The 21351-nt window shown below is 41.7% G+C and overlaps 1 protein-coding gene across 11 annotated transcripts in view; it reads right to left on the bottom strand.

Annotated features, from left to right (window-relative positions):
• The window catches only part of ZBTB20 (zinc finger and BTB domain containing 20), a 486412-nt gene that overhangs the window by 121667 nt on the left and 343394 nt on the right, over nucleotides 1-21351 (bottom strand). The gene's annotated exons all lie outside the window — the stretch shown is intronic.

Here is a 21351-nt window from a genome sequence, read left to right as displayed (position 1 = left end):
ATATTACAGAAATCTACTCCTTGCTTATGTTTTAGGCAGGCAATCATTCCTAACTTGCACCGCTATGCTTGGTAGATAGATACCTTTGTATGCCAAGGTGAGAAAGGTACCATGCCTTGCACCTAACCTAGTTCATTTCTGTCATAGGTGAAATTTGATTTTCTGGGGCAAAACAACAAACCTTATTTCCTATTGCACTCATTACCAGAACTAGCCCCACCACATAAAACTGTATCAAATGTCCAGGACTGGATCCTAAAGCACCTTTTACTGACACTGTGCAGCTCCCAAGACAATTTCCTTCAGAGATTTCCTGACAATAGGGAAACGTAAATGGAAACATCAGAGGGGCTCCATATTTTTTCTCGCTCAGACAATCCAAATATAATGGCCTCTTTTGTGGAAGAGCCTCTCTTTTTAAAAAAAAAATGAAAATATTGCAAATTGGGCTACGAGAGACATTTTTGTTCTTCGTTTTGCACATTACCGCCAGCAATAAGATGCTGAAAAGTGAGCCATGCCCTCACGGGCACCAGTGCAATCCCCTTGCCTTCACTGGAAAAGCAACAGTGCAACCTAGGGGAACTCTATAAAACGTCTGGCTAAGAAGACACAAGAAGAGCAAGACTCCTGCCTTTCTTCCTCTTCGGCTGCATTGGGCCAAAAGGTAAGGTCTCGAAAGTGCGTTTTCACAACGAATTAAGGAAATCTGATCACTGGTTAAAAAGCAGATAAACGAGGAGGTGACTTTCACAGGTGACGTTTTCCGTACGATTATATGGTTGCTTATCGTGAAGGCCTCAGAAGACTTTAAAACACTGAAAACATTAACTCTCTACCTCGCTCTCTACCCTCTATCACAATCCATACTGTTGGTACCAGATTGCATCTCTGCTCCAAAATTAAAATGACTTAAACAGCATCGTGTGTTATATTCAGCCTATTCTATTCTGTTCTGTTATATTTTATTCTATGATTTTTGAAAGAAGCATCAGTATCTCAGGGTGTCAGAAGGCTTAATTTTCTCTCATACTTTTATAGCAAGACAATTAAAATTTTGATTTGAAGAACTTTAAAGCGGACGTCGGCCCCACTTCTGTTCTAAATGCTGACGTGAAACATGCTATATAACCCTCTTGCTAACTTTGGTCCTGTCACACAGTCACAAATCTTATTTCCCGCATTTGGAGGTGACAGGTATTGTGCCTCTGCCTCCAGTCTTTCTTATCTAAAGATGTCCTGTTTCTGTAGGCTTTTCCATAGGCTCAATGCTGAGTAGAAATTGTAATTATTTTCATATTCCCCATTCGGGACAAAACCTTTGTAAGAACAACAGTATTGCTGGCAGTCTGGGGAGCTGTACAGCCTCAGCATGCCAAAACTGTGAGATTCCCACCAAACGCACCCCACCGAGGGCTTCTGGCTTCTCTGTCCAACCAGTAGTTTTGTCTCAGGGACAGCTGCAAGGGTCCCTACTCTGCGCGTACCTCTTTCTCTCTTAGACTTGGATATAAATAGAGTGGGAAGCCAAAGAGCCAGAGGAGGGTGTAGAGTTCTGCCTCTCTTCTGCAGCAGATATGATTGTCCATCATGTCCTTGGGCTGGGTGAAGCCGTGAGGAAAGAAGACACAGATAAGGTTGATCTCCACCTCCACTCTCTCCACAGACACAGCAGCAGCTTGCAAAGTGACGAACAAGACCGGCTCAGGAAATGAAGAGTAGCGCATCACTCATTTTTCCTGCCTGTTTGCTCCTAATTATCTTCCAATACATTTCACTGGTAGTTTTATCATACAGACAGACAGAAGATCCTTCTGGTTTCAGCACATAATGACTACTTTTAAAATGGCTTGCTATTCATTCTTGGGCAAGCCTCAGTTTCTTCCTCCCTCCCTCAAGTTCACTGCCTCTCATTCTGGATTTGTTGGGGTGGGTGGTTTGTTTTTTTTTTTTGGGGGGGGGTGTGTCAATTCTCTGATAATGTCTTCCAGTAAAAGGAAAAGAAGGGGCAGCAGAGGTGGCTTTCACTTTCTTTTGATGAGATTGTGGCCACACTGAAAGGAGTGTCCAGAATCTCAATAATTTCATTTTGGCCAATACAGGCTTGAGCTATGCAGCTCCTGTGTAGCCCCCAGTACAAATCAACAGAGCCTCTTTTATACTCGTCTTCCAATACTTCTCTCCAACCTTAGAGAAACAGAGAATTGCTATAGGGCAATGAACTCTCATTTTGCCATTGACATTTCTGCAATCCATCTCCCTGAGTTGGGAGACCCTTTCACAGATCCAGAACCTCACCAGCATAAGGAAGAATTAGTATAATTAAGAATTAGACACAGGGTCTCTAAAATGGGAATCATAACAATGACTAACATCACAAGAGTGTTTTCAGAATTAATTCGTGTAAGTAAAGCACTTAAAAAGATAAAAATGTAGGAGCTGCCACGTCAGATTAGACCACTGCTCCATCTAGTTGAACGTCCTGTGTGCAACAGAGAGCAGCGATAAACGCAGGGTAGCAGAATTGGGGTCCCCCTCTCTGTGCAGGAACAGGGTTCAGTCTAAGCACAGTCAATGCCAGTCCTTGGCTACAGCATTATTTTATGACTTTGGGGACGTATTTAAGCCCCTACAACCCACTGTCACTAAATAAAGCGGTCTTGCAATGAAAGGAAAGAACCAGGCACAGCAAGAGTCTGGTACAGTGGCCGTACATCTGTACATTCATCCCTGTGCAGGACAGCTTCTGATCAAGAGTTCTGCTTATCAATGAGAGAATCTAAAATTATTCTAAAAATCTCGAGTTTCAAAAACACAGTTATTGAAAAAATGTGCAGTAGGATGTAAGTACTTACAAAATGGGTACATGGAAGGACATACGTGCCACACAAAGAAGCTGGTTTAAAAAGCAGCCTGATCCTCACTGGCTCTGTTTTGAGCAGGGGTGAGGGTTGGACCCAGACGACTTAAGGAGGTCCCTTCTGAGTTTTATTATTCCAGGATTCTGTGATTCCACAATTTTCCATTGCAGAGTTCTGTCACTGAACATGAAACAACTTGTGGTAAACATAATAATTTTTAATGAAAATATTATTAGGGAAGTTTCTTGGGTCCAGGATAGAACCTCCAGTTCAAAGCTGGAGAAAGAGGCTGACCCTCAAGCCTGATGATTAAGGGTGTGATGAGGGAGACCTGGAAGGGAACAGACTCCCACACTCCCTCACCCACTGCAGGAGTCCTGACCCCGAGCCATTAGCTCTATTGAGGTGGGTTTTTTGAAAACTTGTTTCTTTATGAAAAAGTTTCATAAAGTTTCACTCTCATACTACAAAATTTCAAATGTTTTCACCATGGGGCATTGCGGTTCCCTGGCCAGCTCACCTATATGACTATGCATTCTGCCAGTATCTGCAGACCTTAGATGACTGCTAACATCAGTTGTGACAAAGGTAATGACAATCTTTCTATGAAATTTCATTATCTCAGATGGTTTGACACCTTTATTTTAAGTCTTACAAATTTTTCACTTTATGAAACAGCCTTATCTGAAAAGGAAATGGATGGGTTCGGATGAGTTTGTCTTCATTTAAGAGTGGGGGTTTACAATTTGGTTTTACTTTTGTATTAATCATGCAATGTTTAACAGAAACAATCCATACAATGCAAAACCCTGCTGAAAGATAGAGCCACAACAGAGTTTTGTGTATGATTCTACTCTATTCTATATTCCACTTCAGGACAGAGTAATGAAAAAGAACAAATTAGAAAATAATCTGTGAAAAAGCAAATCCCTCATAACTGACTGAACCATAAACGAGTCCTATGTTACTGGGACTGGATAAAGTATCATCAGTGCCGGATTATTACATAAGAATATGTTAGTAATGTAGCAGGAGTCTAGTCTTTTAAGATGTGAAAGAGCGTTATCTAACCTCTCCGCAAAGTTCAGGAAGAGGAGCCATATGTCCAAATAATCATTTCCTTGCTGTGTTTAACATGTCAGTTTTTTCAAGGGGCCTATTTCAAGTTTAAAAAAAAAAAGGTGTGAAATGCATTTCGATTTTTTTTTGGCAAAAGCAGCTCATTTTCAAGCTTGCAAGGAAACAAGAAAAACAAAATCAAATGTCAAGTAGATTTGCTCTTTGTTGTAATTAATACGCAAGCATTTGCTTGTAGATGGTCCTGAGCCTGAAAGCAAGTAGCGTCAGTCGTGGCGCTATTAAAAACGAGTAGTTCTCTGGGAATCAAAAGGCCAAGTGTTCAACCAGCAAAAATCCCCACTCAAATCAATGGCTCTAGGCCAGTTTACATCAGCGAAGGATCTGGCCACAAAGGACGGACGGCGGGAAGCCCGATGACATGCCACGTGCTTGCCGCGTTGGGCCCTACGTGCGACGAGACGGCAAAGAACGGTAGGGCAGACTTCTTCAGAGCGGGACGTGGGAAATGATTAACTGAAAATAAGGAAATTGCAAAGCCCTACGCTGCAGGCCACATGCACGCTCAGTTTCTGGTCAAGGAGGTTACCGGAGATTTCTCTTTGAGTCAGAGCAATGTAGTGGATAAAAAGGCCCTGTCTAGCCAGGGGGATTTCCTGAGGCCATCGCAGACCAGCTCAACACGCTGTTAAGAGGCTCGTTTTCACGAAAGTTTTTGTTGCGTTTGTAACGCTGGCTCCAGGTCCCCTAGAGCTTTAAGTGCCACATCACAGTGCTGCAAGCCCAGCGCTGAATGCCTGGCACAGGACCAGGCGTCTTCCCTTTCTTCTCTCAGTTTCCTCAAGTCAGCAGGTGGGGCTCCGGGGCTCCATCTTGTTTTGATTTGTGGGGGGAATTTTTTCTCCAAGAAGGTTGAAGAAAAAAATTCCTGTTGAATATTTGCTCTTCTCCTCCTTTCCCCCATGTTGTTTTGTTGAGGCATGTGGGGAGAGAGAGAAAAAAAAAGATTTTTTTTTTTTTTCTTCAAAGGGGCTCGCTATTTTTCCTGACATGGGATGCTGGAAACCCTTCATCACCAAGGTCTACTGACCTGAGATCTGCTCATATTTACATCAGGGTGAATCAGCAGCATTTAGACTGAGGTGACTGGGAGTGCTCTGGCAGGCAGCTCCCCTCCCCAGACGTGGGGTCAGCCCCCCCGAGCCAAGCTCTTCAGCAGGACCAGCCACAGCCCAAGGCCCGTGTGTCCTGGTTTTGGTTGGAATAGAGTCCATTTTCTCCCTAGTAGCTGGTATAGTGGTATGTTTTGCATTCAGTATGAGAAGAATGTTGATAACACACTGATGTTTCCAGTCCTTGCTAAGTAATGTTTATGCCTAGTCAAGGATTTTTCAGCTTCTCGTGCCCAGCCAGCAAGAAGGCTGGAGGAGCACCAGAAGTTGGGAGGGGACACGGCCAGGACAGCTGACCCAAAGTGGCCAAAGGGGTATTCCATACCATATGTCATCATATAGTTTACATACTATAAACAGGGGGGAATTGGCCAGGGGGAGCGGATTGCTGCTCGGGGACTAACTGGGCATCGGTCGGCGAGTGGTGAGCAAATGCACTGTGCATCACTTGTTTTGTATATTCCAATTCTTTTATTATTAATATTGTAATTTTATTATTGCTATTGTAATTATTCTTTTCTTCTTTTTTGTCCTATTAAACCGTCTTTATCTCAACCCATGAGTTTTACTTTTTTTCGATTCTCTCCCCCACCCCACTGGGCGGGGGGGAGCGAGCGAGCGGCTGCGTGGGGCTTAGTCACCTGTCGGGGTTAAACTGCGGCACCTGTGCCAGGTCACAGAACGGGCGTAAATGGACGCAGGACAAAGAAAACACAAACCTCTACCAACTTGCCTTGTGAGATGGTCAGAAAAGTGCTGGAACTCAAATGCCGGGCGGAAAAAGTGGGGGGGCAAAGCCAGCACAGCAAAAAAGCCCTGCCAACAAAAGTGCGTGGTACCGGCCAGGATAAGAGAGAACTGGGGCAACATGTATTATTTTGTTACTTGTTTTCCCACACACTTGTGTCTGACGTGTAATTCTCTCCTGTCATTTAGGTCACTGCTGGATTTAGCCCTATGGGTTTGAACAATTAATTATTTTCAGTGATAGAACTATTTCATTTTTGAAACTGGTTTGAACGGTAGATTAGTTCTAGATTAAATAATTTAACTACAGATCAGTAGTAGGTGTTTGCTCTATATTAAGTTGGTGTATCACTGAGCAGGTATTACTTTTTAACATTTTAATATACTTAATAATTTATAATGCTACATTGTAAACTGACTGAATAACCACCACCTTGGAACACTACCGCCAACACCTCCAAATTTAATCTCTTCTCCAAAAAGCCTTGTTCAATCTTTTAAATGATCAACTATGGAGAGAAAGGAGGGAATGTAACCACAAAAGACTATGAAAAGAAAGCTGCTTAACTCTGTGAACATCAGCTCTCAGGTTGCACGACCTTAAGCAAATGCTATGCCTTGGTTTCCCCATCTCGTACCTAATTAATCGATTGCTGTAAAGACCAGGCGGTTCTTTTTAAGATGCTTTTCAGCAGACTACTTGAGGCAGACATTTCAAACGATTTCTCACAAAAATCTCTTAAAACAACCCTTAAGTTAAAAGAAATTTGTGCTCAGGTGTTCTGTTAAATCAGGAAGTGATTTATCCTGTCCCTCAGTTTCCTCTGCAGCTAAGTGCTGAAAATATAACCTCCCTACTTCACAGAAATCCAGGGAAAGTTAAGTCAGTAACAATTACGCAGTAATTGCAACTCCTCGGGCAGAAAGTCTTGGAGAACGCAGTAACGTTAGATACTATGGATAACTGAGGCAGAAGAGGCCCAGAGCTCACGCTGTGAGAAGTTTTGAGGTTCACCGTATCGGAACCAAAAGGATCTGAAGTCACTTTTGTGCAGAGCAGCAGTGCCCGGAACAGGGAGGCTGCGTTGGGCTCCGCTGCCAGGGGACAGAGAAGGGCTTCGCCTTGCTCCCTCCCGTGCCACTTCTCCTTCACAGCCAGAACCGCAGGCGGCTTCTGTTCTACCTGGAAAGAGGGGCACCACGCAAATGTCTGCTTTCTAAAAGGAAAAGCAAGGGTGAGAAGAAGAGCTGCATGGAGAAGGGACGAAGGAAGGGCGTATGTTCAGAGGAGGGAAAACCACCAAACACTCCGAAGTGGCAAAACAGCTTTACAGAAAAGGAGAATACTGGAGATATGTAAACTGAACGGGCTGCTCAAATGCCATATTTAAGTTCCACCGATCATATTAAGGGTCAGGAATGATCAGTCTGGGTTACAGAAGTGTGCAATTGGCCAGCTAGACTAAATATGGCCTTCACCTTCCTGCAGTGCTTAGATGGGGACAGACCAAAATCGAAGCACTGGAGGTCACTTCTGATACTCAGCAGAGAAACTTATCCTCCCACGCATTATTATTATGAGGTCTGAAACGCTGCAGACAGAGGACTGAGCCCTCGAGAAGATACAGTGTACGTTATGGAATAAACTGGAAGCATAGGTACAGGTTAGCAAGTCTTTTTCCCTCCAGCTGGCATTGATAGGAATGACGCCCGTTCTTGCACTGGCAAAGGGAAAGAAAAGATGAATTAATGTCACTTTCCCTTCTCTAAATTCTCAGATTTGATGACTAACAGGCTGCAATATTTCACTAAGAAAAAGCCCTGTTTTTTACTTAAAAGCACGAAAAGTATACAGAGAAAGTAATTTTCAAGGTCAGAGGGTTGTTTTGATGTTTAAGAAATACTAAAACAGATTTTGGCTTTTAAATTTGTTAACCAGAACTACTTCCTGACCTGAGAGACAATTACCAAATTTCTAGCTGACCACATGCTTTTCAGGGTAAGCTAGAATTATGAGATATATTGTGTTGTCTAGGTGCACACCTCTTTGATTTTAAAACAAAATGTTGATCAACCTTAAAAACCCACAGTTTCAGAGACCCTTCATATAAATAACATGCACTCCTTCTCACAGTAACTGAAGAGGCAACCCTCTCTTTAACAACTGTTTTGGTACAGTATTTTGCTCCCTACTGGAGAACTTGATAGCTTAAGATTAATATACTAATGAAAAAAACGGAGGGAAATAGAAACATTTCAGGACACAGAAGCCAAATAACTCCTTTTATTTTATACCAAGACTTTGATCCTCCCACCAATCCTGTTGCAATACAAACCGATTTCATTTGACACTACGTCTGACAAGCCAGACTTCTCTGAGATTGCAAAACTCTGCTAAATCCCCGGGCAAACTGTAACTGGGCTGAGGGAAAGGTTCACAAATGGCACGTACGTGCAGGTGGGCCACACATACATAGGTAGCCACGACCTTGCCGTGCAAGCACAACAAAACTTTTGTGCATATGTAGTATCAGAGGGTCATATTGTTGTTAAAGACATGCAAGAGATTGCATTGCTTCTCCTTGCAGCCTGTTTCTCTCACAACCCATCCTGCCCACCTCCACGGCCCCATTTGTGCAAAGCGGGTTGTAAAATAGTTCAGTTGTTTAAAACGGAGAGGCTGTACTTTCTGCCTTGCCTCTCACGCCAAAACACCCAAACCACTTTTGCTGTTTCAATTAGGCAAGAAAATGAAAATTTTCATTGTTTTCTCTCCATACTTTTTTTTCAGTGACAAAGCCTGAAAACTTTCAGCCAAAACCCAGCGACAGCTCAAGATGCAGTCTTGCAAAGGCAGCTACGCTGAAAAACAAAAGCCTGCTGGAGTGGAGTGGGAGCAAAGAGGATGCTGCAAAGTTTCTGTTGGTTCCTAAATGCCACCCATACGCACCTGTGCTATTTAAATGATGCCAATTCTTGCATGGACTATAATGGGAAATTCTTTCTAAGAGTGCTTACTAGGCTTTAGCTTGTTTCTCCTACTTCAGTCAGAGTTGACATGCAATTGTATTTAAAGGTCTGTTGTGGTTTTTTCGTAAGTTCTGTTCATAATAGTTAGCAGGAAAGCACAGAATTTGCCAGCCTGCAACTCGGTTGTACTCACACTGCCCTGGGCCTTACAGGATGTAACTCTTTCTCCAGGGAAGGATTTATCTCTAACAGACTACCCAACCCACTGACTTCTGCCTTTTATTAATTCTTCTCCTCTTTTCTCTATCCAGTCATCTCAACATATCAGCCTCTAGTCAACAAATATTTAAAAATCATACAATCTAAAAGACGACTCAGGAAAGCGAGAACGGATGAGCTCTGATAAAAAGATCCATGAACATGGTACTTCCTGGTGCATAGGATATATACATACCAAAAGGACAGAGATGCGTAACAACACTGCTCAGCATTTGAATTGTTTTAGGTATAAGAATTGCAAAACACTTAAATGCCATAGTGGAGAAGTTTTGGATCAGAAAATTACTTGTGAAGCTGAGGAAGTGATGCTGCCAGCAAAATGAGAAGAGCATCATTTCTTTCTAATGCCCAGTTAAAGGCTGGCTTAGGCTGTGATTCTGGCTTCAGCAGGAGTACAAGGACAGCTTCTTGTGAGAACCACTGGCAACACCAGACACCTCAAAGGGGAGATGATAAAGGCAAAACAAAACTGAGGCCCTTCGTGAGCAAGATGGTCAATACGTAGGGCACACAGCCAAAGCTTTCGAAAAGCTGAGAAAAGATCGATGGCACCCTGCTGCGCCGAGGGGATTTGTGGAGTTAGGTGTTCCTAGCTAGCTAAATTCAATTTTTTTCTTCATGTGAATCCATAGTTGAGGTGCACAGATTAAATCTAACTAAATCTGGGGCTACTGCAAATGTGCCTGCAAAAATGGCAAGCTGAAGTCTGTCTCATGATTACCATTTCTCAAGGAGCTCAGATCAGCTGTGCTTAGAAAACGAAATGATATTTATGTCCCACTGAAATACCAGCACTGAATTCTTAACCTGGGCTTGCTACTGAAAATCTCCTGCATAATGCACAAGGCAGCGCCGAGTCTTGCTCTCCCTCCCAGAATCAGTGGTTCTGCCAAGCTAAAAAGAGCGAAAGCCATAAAAGCCCGTTTAATCGGGAAAGTAAGACAATGGCACTCTGAACGTTGACAAGGAGTGGGTTTGTTAGGTTAGAAAAGCATCTCTACAAAACCTCTGATAATAACTGAACTTCAAGAGGAACAGTATTCTGGTGAGCTGGGTCATGATTGCCACGAACGCAGAGAGGAAGAAACTGAGGTGCAACAACAGGAGATCGAGCGATTTCCTCAGCATTGGAGGGAGTTTTACGGCTAGGGTTAAAGTGAAAATTCATGTCTTGGTCCCGTTAGCAAACCACAAGCTCATATTGCTTTTACTACAAACAGATTTCCCTGCACCATACTGTACTTTTCTTCTTGCTGACTGTTCAGTATGATCATCCAAAAATACTCCGATTTGTGTTATTTTTCACACACACCGCCCTGAAACAAAATTCAGTATGAAAGAAGAGCAGTTTCCTCCAATACAGCTCAACATCCAAACTAAGCAGCAGTAAAATCGTATTTATTCACTGACTGAGGTTTCAAACAGTAAAATGACTGTTATTGAGTTATAGATTGGACCATGCCCTGAATAAGACCCCAGAATAGGTCTCCCGTGACAGCTCTCTCACCTTGACAACCCTCGGGAGCGCCGGAGGAGAAGGAGGAACGTATGCGTGCTTCTAACTGGGGGCGATACTTGAATATAGTCAAGCTTCACGATCACAGTAGGCAGAATTTGGCAGATATTGCCTTTGGGAATGAAGTGGGAGACAGAGAGAAGGGAGCTGGGTACCCGAGGCCAGCGCATCCACGCGAGCGAGGCTTTTCACCTGCGAGCTGGGTGCGCCTGAAATGGGACTCGAGAGAGAGACGAGCCGGGAGCTCCCCGATGCCGAGCGTGCCCGAGAGCGCGGCCACGCTACACAAGCCGAGCGATCCGAAGGCACGGGTGCTAAACGTGGTCGTCTTCTCTTTCTGTGTAAACTCTGGCAAGCCCTGTACCTTTCTCTATGTCTTTGTTTTCCTGTTTGAATACGTGATGTTCCAATGAAATATAAATATTAATTTTTGATTAACTCACAGCTACAAAGCTTAGTTCCTTAAAGTCTAGTATAGATCTTTGAAATCTTTGAAAAACTATATAAATGTGAATTCTTTTATTTTTATAGCATTACATTAACGACCGTACAGTGGAAGTTGATGAATTAAATAATCTCTGTCTATACTTGCTTATACCTTTCTGAAATAGTTACCTTTTCAGCAGATATTTCTCATGCCTTGTCTCAATCCAGAAATGACATTTTTGGTAAAGCTTTGCAAAAACCCATTCAGCTGTTTTTGAGTCATCCAAGTATGTAAAAAACAGTTTCCAGCTGTTAAGTTTTCCATCAGCCCTTTTTTCTTAAACACGCTTGTATAATTATAACACAGCTTTGTTTTAAAACATCAAACTTGACACGTACATAGTCCTGAAAGAGAAGTAGCGGCACTGCCATGTTTGAAACCATTTGGTTTTGAAATAACAAGGTTATTACCATATTAAAATATCTTTCTTTTCTTAAAGATTCTCCCAGACACTGAGCTATACTTTAACTGGAGACACTCAAATTGTGTAAATGACCAGTAAAAAAAGAAAGAAAAAAAAAAAACAAAGAAAAAAAGACACCATTCTTGCAGTCTGTGACTGTGCTGTAACAGGGAGGACTGGGGGACACTGTTTACACTGGGAGCAGGCTCAGACCTGCCTCCAGCGCACTCTGCGTAAGGACGTGCGCTCTAGAGGAGCACGGCTAAAGCTCTAGCCTGGTGTTTTCACCAGACCCAGCTCGGCTTCGTGCGCTCCGGAGAGACTGGCAACGGCGAGACCCGCGCGCTCTTCAGCTCGCTCTGCTGGCCGGTGGCTCAGGGCCGCTCTCTCCGAGCCCAGGCTAGTCACCCGGAGTTTTAACAGTCCATGGGCTAACAGCTGGCAACAGGGTCAGAAAACGTGTAGGTGGCATGGTCTGCTTTCAAGATCATGCTTCAACTACTAGTACAGACCTACAATCATGTACTCTCTAAAAAACTTGGAACTGGCACTTCAGGTGGGAGAAGGACAACCGTATCCTTCCCCCTCGCCCACAACACGTGGCGCTCCCCTGTGATGGCCGTAGCTTTCCATAAAGATTCTGAATTCAGTTTGGCGCTGCATACTTCTACAGTTTTAATTATTGCATCTTTGCATTTCAGTATAGAATGGCATCAAATCAGACTGGAGATGATTCCTCACTTATATTCTGCCTAGATAGAAATGCACTGACATGATACCAAGCAGATAAGAATCAGCCATTTACTGAATTTAAACACTTCATTTAATCTGGAGTATTTCATGTTTTGATGTCTTAGTGGAGTAAGTGTTGGTTTTGAGAATATTAGTGGTGGCTGAAAGAGGAGCTGTAGTCTGATTGATTGTTGGATTACACGGCTTTCACTCTCAGAACTATTTTTTTATATGACGACGTAAAGGTGTATGCAGCTTTTACGCCTTGCATGAACCACTGGCCTCAGCAAGAACTCTTCCGTCAGGCTGGAGGATCTCTTTCTAAAGATGCAACATTTCTGCAAAAGCAAAGTCACTGCATGTGTAGATTTCTATATGGGGCTCAGCTGTGCTGATTTGTACAGGCAAGAAGAGACTCCATAGCTGTTTCTCATTCAAAGTAAATAGCGGTACCTCCTGCTCTTCCCTCTCCTGGGACATATCCTCCTACCGTGCAGCTGTGAGTCCACAGAAACTATCAATGTCATGACATGACAGTGAATCTGAGAAGACAGTCTGACTCACCTGAAAGCAAAAGATACAACCCTGATGGGCTTTCACAGAGAGAAATGAGCGTGCGCATGTGCGTGTGCATGCATACACTCTTCCTTACTTTACACTACCTGTGCTTTCATCAGTACACCTATAACTCAGTAGTATGTCCATTCATTTGAGAGGTTTTCTGAATGTGTTTCAAAGCACATCAAACATATAGGCGGTGCTCAACAAACAAAATGTCCCTGGAATACAATTACAGGGAAAAAACTCAGCGGTTCCTACCCATCACACTGTCTTCTCTCTGTACTATCTGCCTTGGAAAGCCCACAGCCAGGGATGAGTAAGAGTAAGAGACCCTATTGTAAGCAAGGGGGCAGAGGTAAGGTTGCTGTGGGAACCTTAACTCTAAATTTCCTGAGTTTAGGGAGATTAAAATCTCAGTCTCCACATCCCATTAGCATACTTTTTGTGCATACAGAACATGGCCTAGGCAAGTGTATTGTTCCTAAAGGAAAAGGTATACTATTGGGTAAATAGGTGTCTGTGCACATTTTGGCAACTCGAAGCTACATAATTCAGTTCTAATCAATGCTACTGGATTTTGAAACCCACTAGTGCAATAACGAAGTGGAAAAAGCAATAGGAAAAATCCAAACAAGCTGTAAGTTATGCTGTATGCTCTACTATTCTGAGCGTCAGTGTCGAGACAAAAGAAGAATAAGAGTTTGCCATTTGCTAGTTGTTAATAATCAAGAGAAGATCTGCCAGACACACTCTTCAAGGGCTCTGTCTGTCTGGACCAGGTAGATGCTGCAATACACAAAGGACTTTCCACACAGAGAAAGAAAGAGTGCTCATGGACAATGATGCAGCGTTCTTAATTAAGATTTTCATTACTGATACATACATTAAGGTTTTGCTAATGCAAGTGCCCAAGCACTCTCATGTGCAGGTAGATGTCTCTGATTCTATCTCTAGAAACCCTTTTGCAAATCATCGTGAACATCCACCAGCCAAGGCTCAAAATCAGCTCACCTGCCCTTTGCTATAATGACAATGGAAAACAAAAAATGATATTTTATTTGTCTGCTGGATGAGAACTTAACACTTTGCAGGCGTGAGAATGAATAGGCTTTTGCAAGGCTGTGCTGCAGCACATTGAAACTGATTCTGATCTCACTTACACCTGTTTGATGTTGATGTAACATCAGGAGCTTCAATAGCATGAGTGCAGCAAAAGTCGGAGGAAAAAATAATGAAAGAGACACTAGGCAAATGGAAAATGGGATAAAACACAACATGAGTTTGCCAAAGGTAGATTGTAGTAGTCTAACCTGATAACTTTCTTTGATAAGATAACTGATTATCCAGACAAAGGAAATGCAGTAAATTTAATCTATCAGTACAGCATTTGATACAGTATCACAGGGGAAATTATGAGTTAAGATGAAGACTTGCAAAAGGACTGTAAGGTGAGCAAGTGCTTACCTGAAGGGGAGATGGGGCAGTGGTGAAAAAAGAATTACTGGCCAAGGTGAAGGCTATATTTCCACAATTTTTTTAGTTAAACAAAATAGCATTTTCTACCTAGTAAGATCAGGGGGGAGTGGGTAACATTTCTTTATGAGGCCCCTCAAAGGGAGGGGGCATACAGTAGGAAAAAGTGGGAGCATGCTTAACAGCCATAAAAGGATCAATCAACTTCAATAAATTGCTCATTAACAATATTTAGGCCTCATTCACCTGTAATGTTTCCGTGTTATTTCTATGGTTCTGTCCTTTGGGAAGTTCAAAGATGCTACAACTCAGTAGTTCAAAGATGCTGTAACAGCAGTTTACTTGTACAGTTGAATTAAATACCTAGTTCACTTTTGTGCTTTCAAAATATTCTTATTCCCAGAACAGGATGCCCATTCATCTACAAATCTGCTTGCTGAATGCCTCAGATCTCGTTTGAATGCTGGACCCTGCCTCCCAACAAAATGCTGCTGGAATAAGATGTGGAGGAGAAATACTTGGTGAGCAGAAGGACTTACGAAAGCATTGCTTCTCCCCGAACACGTTACATGCTTTTCTTGATCTATCCAGGCTATGACATTTTGTGAATTTCAGCAATAGGACAAACTGGGCTGACCACTAGCAAGGCAAAGATGTTGCACTGGCACACTGTATGTACCAGGATGACATGCATCAAAACACAGCCATGCCAGAGTGAAAGGTGAAGACAGTGCCACAGAAGTCCCAGTAGAAGGTATCAATGTGAGATTAATTTGCAGACTCCAAAATAAATGATCTGCCAGCATATTTTCAACAAGTTAAGAAAAAACCCAGGATTTTTGACAATCTTCCTTGAGGCATGCCTCACTCTACAGGTAATTCAATGACTAAAACTGTTACCTTTCCATTCAAGTTCACTGGAAAAAGAGGTGCATTTTTGTTTTAGTCTTCTGTGGCAGAATTTAACTACTTAGTGTCGTAACTAGACCATGCTAAGCATGCATGGACTTTCACGGAAGAAATTTGCACTAAAAAACAAAACTTGAAGGATTTGTTAAGTGCTAAAACTGAAAAACGGTTTTGGAAACACATCATTCTTTGGGGCTGGTTATATGCTGATCACACACAGTAGGTTTCCTTCACAACCTTCAGTGCGTATTGCAGAGCATCCGGAATGTAGTACATTAATTTTTGTCTTTTATGTAAAAGTGGATTTACTGCAAAAAGTGAAATTCTATTAATCCCTTTTACAGACATCCAGGATAAGTGAACACAGATGAATATGAAATTCAAACACACATCCAGATCCAAATGTTGCAACTGGTCCTTACTTTGGTGACTATGTAAAGCATGAATACCTTTAAATTGTATGCTATTTGAAGTTGGGATTCCAATTTTGTCTCTGAAGAATCAAGTTGTTTAGTGTACGCTTAAGAAGCTAAAACATTAGAAAACAGCATTCACAAAACTGATACAGCTATTCTATTAAACTTAAAACTCAATGTGATGGAATGAGAGAGAGCAAGATCTATTCAAATCCAAAACCATTTGCTTTCGGTGGTGTGCAAAAATCTAATATTTGGGGCATGCAAACATACGAAATGAGAATATTACCTTGGGGGCTGAATTTGTGAACCATATTCAGCATGATATTATCCAAAATGATGGAAAGAAGCAGCAGTGGCAAGAACTTCAGAGGAAGAAAACATTATTTCTTAATACCCTGTGAACCTTTTATGTCTAAGAGTTCCCATTCCTACCAAGAAGTAAAACAGCCTTCATGAAGCATGGCCTGAAGACTAATTACATATGTTTTGACATGTGAACCTGTGTAATGGCACACAGCTAAACTACATGGCAGATGGCTTTCACTTCTTTTTTAAGTCGGAGAGGCGGAGAGAATACAGAGATGGAGGAGGTACTGTTAAAAGCTCATTTTCAATCATGGTGTCCTACACATAGGACGTTCAGCATGAATACGGAGACGTGGTCTGGCATTTGAACTTCCGTGAGTATTTTGGTGCCAGTTTCAGTAGTCAAATCTATGATCTTTTGATCAAGAGGTGACTTTGGGGAAACCACCTATTTCTGGCTATCCGGTTTTATAATAACCACTCCTCCAGCGCTACTTGCTCTTGGTACCATTTTTACCTTATATCTGGTGTGTATATTTTACAGAGACAGGTATACAACATAATGTTAAAGTGGGGTGCATCAAAGAGGATTTCTGCATAAGCAGCAGGACTGACAATACCTTTCAGAAAAGAGAGACAGACATTTGGTGATATAACTGTAGAATAGCAACATGCTTGCCAAAGTTGGAAGATAATTTACCATAACTGCAAAGGGAATATTCTGAAAAACTCTGCTACACTCCGTAGTTGTGCCATTTTGTGCAGTAATTTCAGACCTAACAAACTGGACTGTCTTAATATTTTGATAGTTAGTGTTCAAACTGCTGTAGGAAATGCTGCTACTGATTCAGCAAGGTGGTCTTTTCCATCCAAATATATTAAATTATGCCAGTGTGGAGTAAAAGCACGCTGAACAACTGCATTTTCTTTCTGTCCCTTTCCTTTTTCTAGCTAAATCTAAAATATTATGCTCCTAGAACTGTCTAGTTTAAAGTCCATTTTTTTTTCTGCTGTAATCTGTTATATTTCAAAAAAAGCTAACACTCAATACATTATATTACGCTAATTAGATGAAAAATAACCCAGAACAAAAAGATCTCTAGTAAGCATAATGGCAGAAAGGTGTGACATTTTCAGCTGTCACGCTGGCCAGTCTTAAATTCAATCTCATCTAACTCCAGTGGATATCTTGTAGGCATTGCAATTAGAAAGTAGGTTGCATACATGCCTCTGTTGTAATGCACACATCAACTTCACAGCCATGGGCAGCCATTATTATTTGTTAAATAATTTGAACGTTAACACTTAAATTACTGCTTGAATGAAAAACTAGTATCAAATTTTGGCCCTTTTTTTTTACATGGCCACTTCTCTGGTTTTCTGGATATTTGGTCTATTTTTATTAAGGATGTTTTAGAACAAAACCATGAACTTTGTCAGATTTGTTTTAAGTAAGGTGTTGTTTCATGTAAATCTGTTGCTTAAGTCCATTTGATGGTTATGTCTTCAGATAAAGAATAAAGCTTAAAGTTGTGGCACTTGTTCAAGAACATTCATCCCGAGGTGCGTTCCCAGTTACACAGTTTGATTTCTATAAACACAGCAGAGCAGAATTTCTGCTCCACTGCTATTTTGAGCCTGTTTCACCATTTCTCTCATTTGCAAATGCCAAATAAAGGGCCTCTGCCCATGTTATTCTCTTTTTTGGAACATTCCCTTCCTTCAGGAGACACATAAAAGCTGGGGAAATAATATCCCTTCCCTGTCTCAGGTTGCTGTATAGATGACCATTCCCTCCCAAGAACCCCTGATTTTCAGAAGCAGATCAACCGATTCTTCTGGATAATTGGCATGCCTATTTATTACCTTAATCATGATAATTCTTGAAAAATGCTAACTCTTGAAAGCTGTTGTAAACATAAGGCTTATTACATCTAGACTTTTTTGGCATTTTGCAAATGTTCATTTTTGATTCATGAATAAGCTTGACCTGGAGGTTATTACCCTCCTCTGAAGTAATGGAGAGCTTCTTAAGAAACCTGAGAAGAGAAAAGATGCCTCCTCCCTGTTCCTGATGTAGCAATCGCTGTTGTTGTTCCTCATCTGCAAAACAATACTAAGCACACTAACCAAATAAAGGGATTCAGACGGTGCTAATTAGCTGTTATTTCATACGGATGGTTCAGAGTGCTAACAGATGACAGTTTGGTGGTGAACAAGTACCAACAGCAGGGACACATATATAGATATCAAAGACTATTTGAGCATCATCATGTCTGATAAAGTGAATACGTATGCTCAGAAACTGGCAACTGGCAGGCTGGAATACTGCTGGGTGTCTTCTGACATACAAATCACTGACCATATGATGGATGGTTCTCATAACTATGATGAGATCAGTAAGATGCTGCTCAGCTTCCCTTAGGTCATCATTACTTGACCGAATATGTCTTCATGAAGCTGAGGAATAAATGGCACTTTTTTTATTTCTTCTTCTTCTTCTTTTTTTTTTTTTTTAACAGGATGCCTAATAACAAGGATTAGAATCAGTGCTGAATCTAATAGGAATCACGCTGCAGTTCAGTACAACCCAGTTACATCAGAAACCTATTTCAAGGAAACAGCCAGATGTTCATGGAATTAGGTTAACATGTCCTGCAACTTCTTTGTATCTGGATCACTTTGGTGCATTTCTGATTTGCACTTACCAAAGCTAACAGCGGATAACTCTTCAATATTGTATGGGCTCCATCTGAACGGATAGTGCTCTGGAAGTAAAGCATCCTACTGTAGCTATTTATCCTGCTGCAGCTACCTATCTTACTGTAAAGCACCTTAGTATTGTTGATACTTTTACACGCTGTTGACAATATGATAGAAAGGCTCAAGACCGGTTGGAAGACTCTTCTTCCATGAAAAGGTTGATTTTTGACAAAGAATCTACCTGCTTCTCTCAAACTCCTGAGGACATTCAAGTGGAGCAGAGATAAATTGTATTCCTCTTAAGTGGAAATATCATTTGGGGGAGAGATCCATGAAATCCTTCCACCTCCAAAACTTTGATGCCACGTAGTCAGACAGACACGTGTGTAACCTGGGGGAGGAGGAGGAAGAAGACTCTGAATCATTGGCAAGTTGTGGGTAGGGATATGAGAAGAGAGCCCAGTGCTGGGTACTGAGGCAGAGGGCAGAACAAATCAGTTACTAACTCTAGACCAGAAACGTGCTTCACAGGTACCATTAACAGCTTCTGATGTAAAAATGTCCCAATTCGACTTTTTCTGTTACCCAAAAGAATTCAGAGTATCAGTGGCCTGAATGACCTATCTTCCAGAGAGAAAGGAGAGAACCAGTACAAATAATACAAACTTTACGCATGTGCCTGAAATAAAGTGAGGTTCCTACGGAGCTTGCTCAGTTGAGAACAGAGAAGCACAAAGAAGCCCTGGGCTGTGGAATAAGCCTGACTTAAAGAAGCAAGGAAGTGTGTGCCTGTAGTTTTACAGGTCAAGAAACAAAGGCAAGACAGACGGGAAACGACTTACGCATGGTCACACAGCAAAGCACTGTCGGAGAGGGATTTCAGCTCTGGGTTTCCACATGCCTACCTACCATGGAGCCAGCTTGCTGCTTCCACCCCAACTGTCTTGTGCTGCAGAGACAGAGCAATGATAAACTGGTGCCTTTGTGCAAATGTTGAAGGCACACGGTCCCTGCCACAGGCACAAATGATTTTGCCGCTGCTGCAGGAAGCGTTAACATAACCGGTGTGCGCTTCACGTCCCTAAGTATCATTAACACTTTTTATCGATATTATGAAGTTCTGCAACAAAAATAATAGGATTTGTCAGGGGCCGTTATGAACCGCCCCAGCTGGATAAATACATAATACATGATGGCAAAGGTCTGATGGGACTTTAATCAATTGCCTTTCCAAGTCAAATAAATGTCACATTAGACGTAAGCCATGTTGCATTCTGGGGGGGCCTCTGCTCCCCTTGTCTCACGGGCCTGACACCGCCACGGGGAGCTATGCACGCGCATAGACTCCTACTTATTTGTAGCAAATATATCAGCGCAAAACTGGAACAGCACGTTGTAAATTACAGATTTGGGACACCTTATAATGAAAGGCAAAGGGGAAAGGAAAGAAATATGGGGACACCATAGGCATGATAGGTCAGCTCAAATACATCTCCTTGGTAGCTGGCATTGTCATACCACCTTTCGCAGTCACTGCAGCGTATCTCATGTTTCTGCCCACGGGGCAGGGAAGAAGGTGATGTGCCGTTTCTTTCTGCACCGCAAAAGTAGTGCTTCAACTTTAAATGTTAAAGTCATATATTTTAGGTCTAGTATCAGGAAAAGAAAGCTCTCTGATTGTTTCAGCATGCACCTGAAAAAATTATGAATGTCCATTTACACTTTAGCATCCCTTTGAAGAAATTCCAACCATCAACGCACAACTTGAACATAAATTTGCAGGTTCAATTCCTCTCCCAAATATGAAAGAGCTATTTTTCTTCCTGTGCTATGCTTTTTTTTTTTTCCTTAAAATTCCAGGCAGCACTTTAACAGCCATCTACTTTCCTCTCTGAATGGGTAGGAGACATGAATTTAAATTGCAAAATGGAGATCTAAAGTAACACAAAGTCTAGGCATATTTGGACATGGAGTTCTAAACCTAAATTTAAAAGCCCTCATTATTTTTGGCATTCACTAAATAGCTCCAGCTTGGACATCCCAAAACAGTGGCTTAAAATGCTGGTGGACATTTGGAAAACTTTGGTCTGTCTTTACTTAACTATAGTAAATATTATGAAGTGGTAGTGCTATATTTCTCTTTATATTGCAACAAGAAGCATCATTGTTTTAAAAACACTAGATTTCACTGCCAATATGTATGAAGGAATCCCAGCAAAATGCAAACTTTTGTTCCAAATACGCAAAACCATCATGTGTCAGAACCTGGCAGAATTAAAACCCAAATGATAATAAACAAACTCTCCCAAAGGTTCCATCCCCTATCCCCCCCAATAAAAGGAAAAAGCAAAACTTAAACCATGAAAATTTTAATTACTTCTGTTCTAGGTCTTAAAAACACAATTATCTGGATTAATATAGTATTTTCTTCAATTAAAAAGGTCACCTACACAGCAGCAGCCAAACTCAAGTGAATGAGACCAGGTGAGAAAAGAACTCTACATAACATCTTCCAAATAAACCACTAACAGATTTTTAATCCTGATACTGTTAGATGTCAAAGAGAATACAGCATATTTAATCTACCCAGATAAGAAGAGCAGGTCAGTATTAGGTAGAAGAGCACACAGGACTGGGTAAGGAAGGGTCCCATGCCACAAGGTCAGATTTCAGCAAGGACAGGTTGAAATGCTAGTTGACTGTTTTCTATACTTGTTTTACGCTTGCATAGCAGGG

The sequence above is a fragment of the Aquila chrysaetos genome, chromosome 7 (genome assembly GCF_900496995.4).
Source record: "Aquila chrysaetos chrysaetos chromosome 7, bAquChr1.4, whole genome shotgun sequence".
Classification (NCBI taxonomy): Eukaryota; Metazoa; Chordata; class Aves; order Accipitriformes; family Accipitridae; genus Aquila; species Aquila chrysaetos.
The sequence above is the reverse complement of the archived record's forward strand: the minus strand, read 5'-3'. Positions and strand labels throughout refer to the sequence as shown.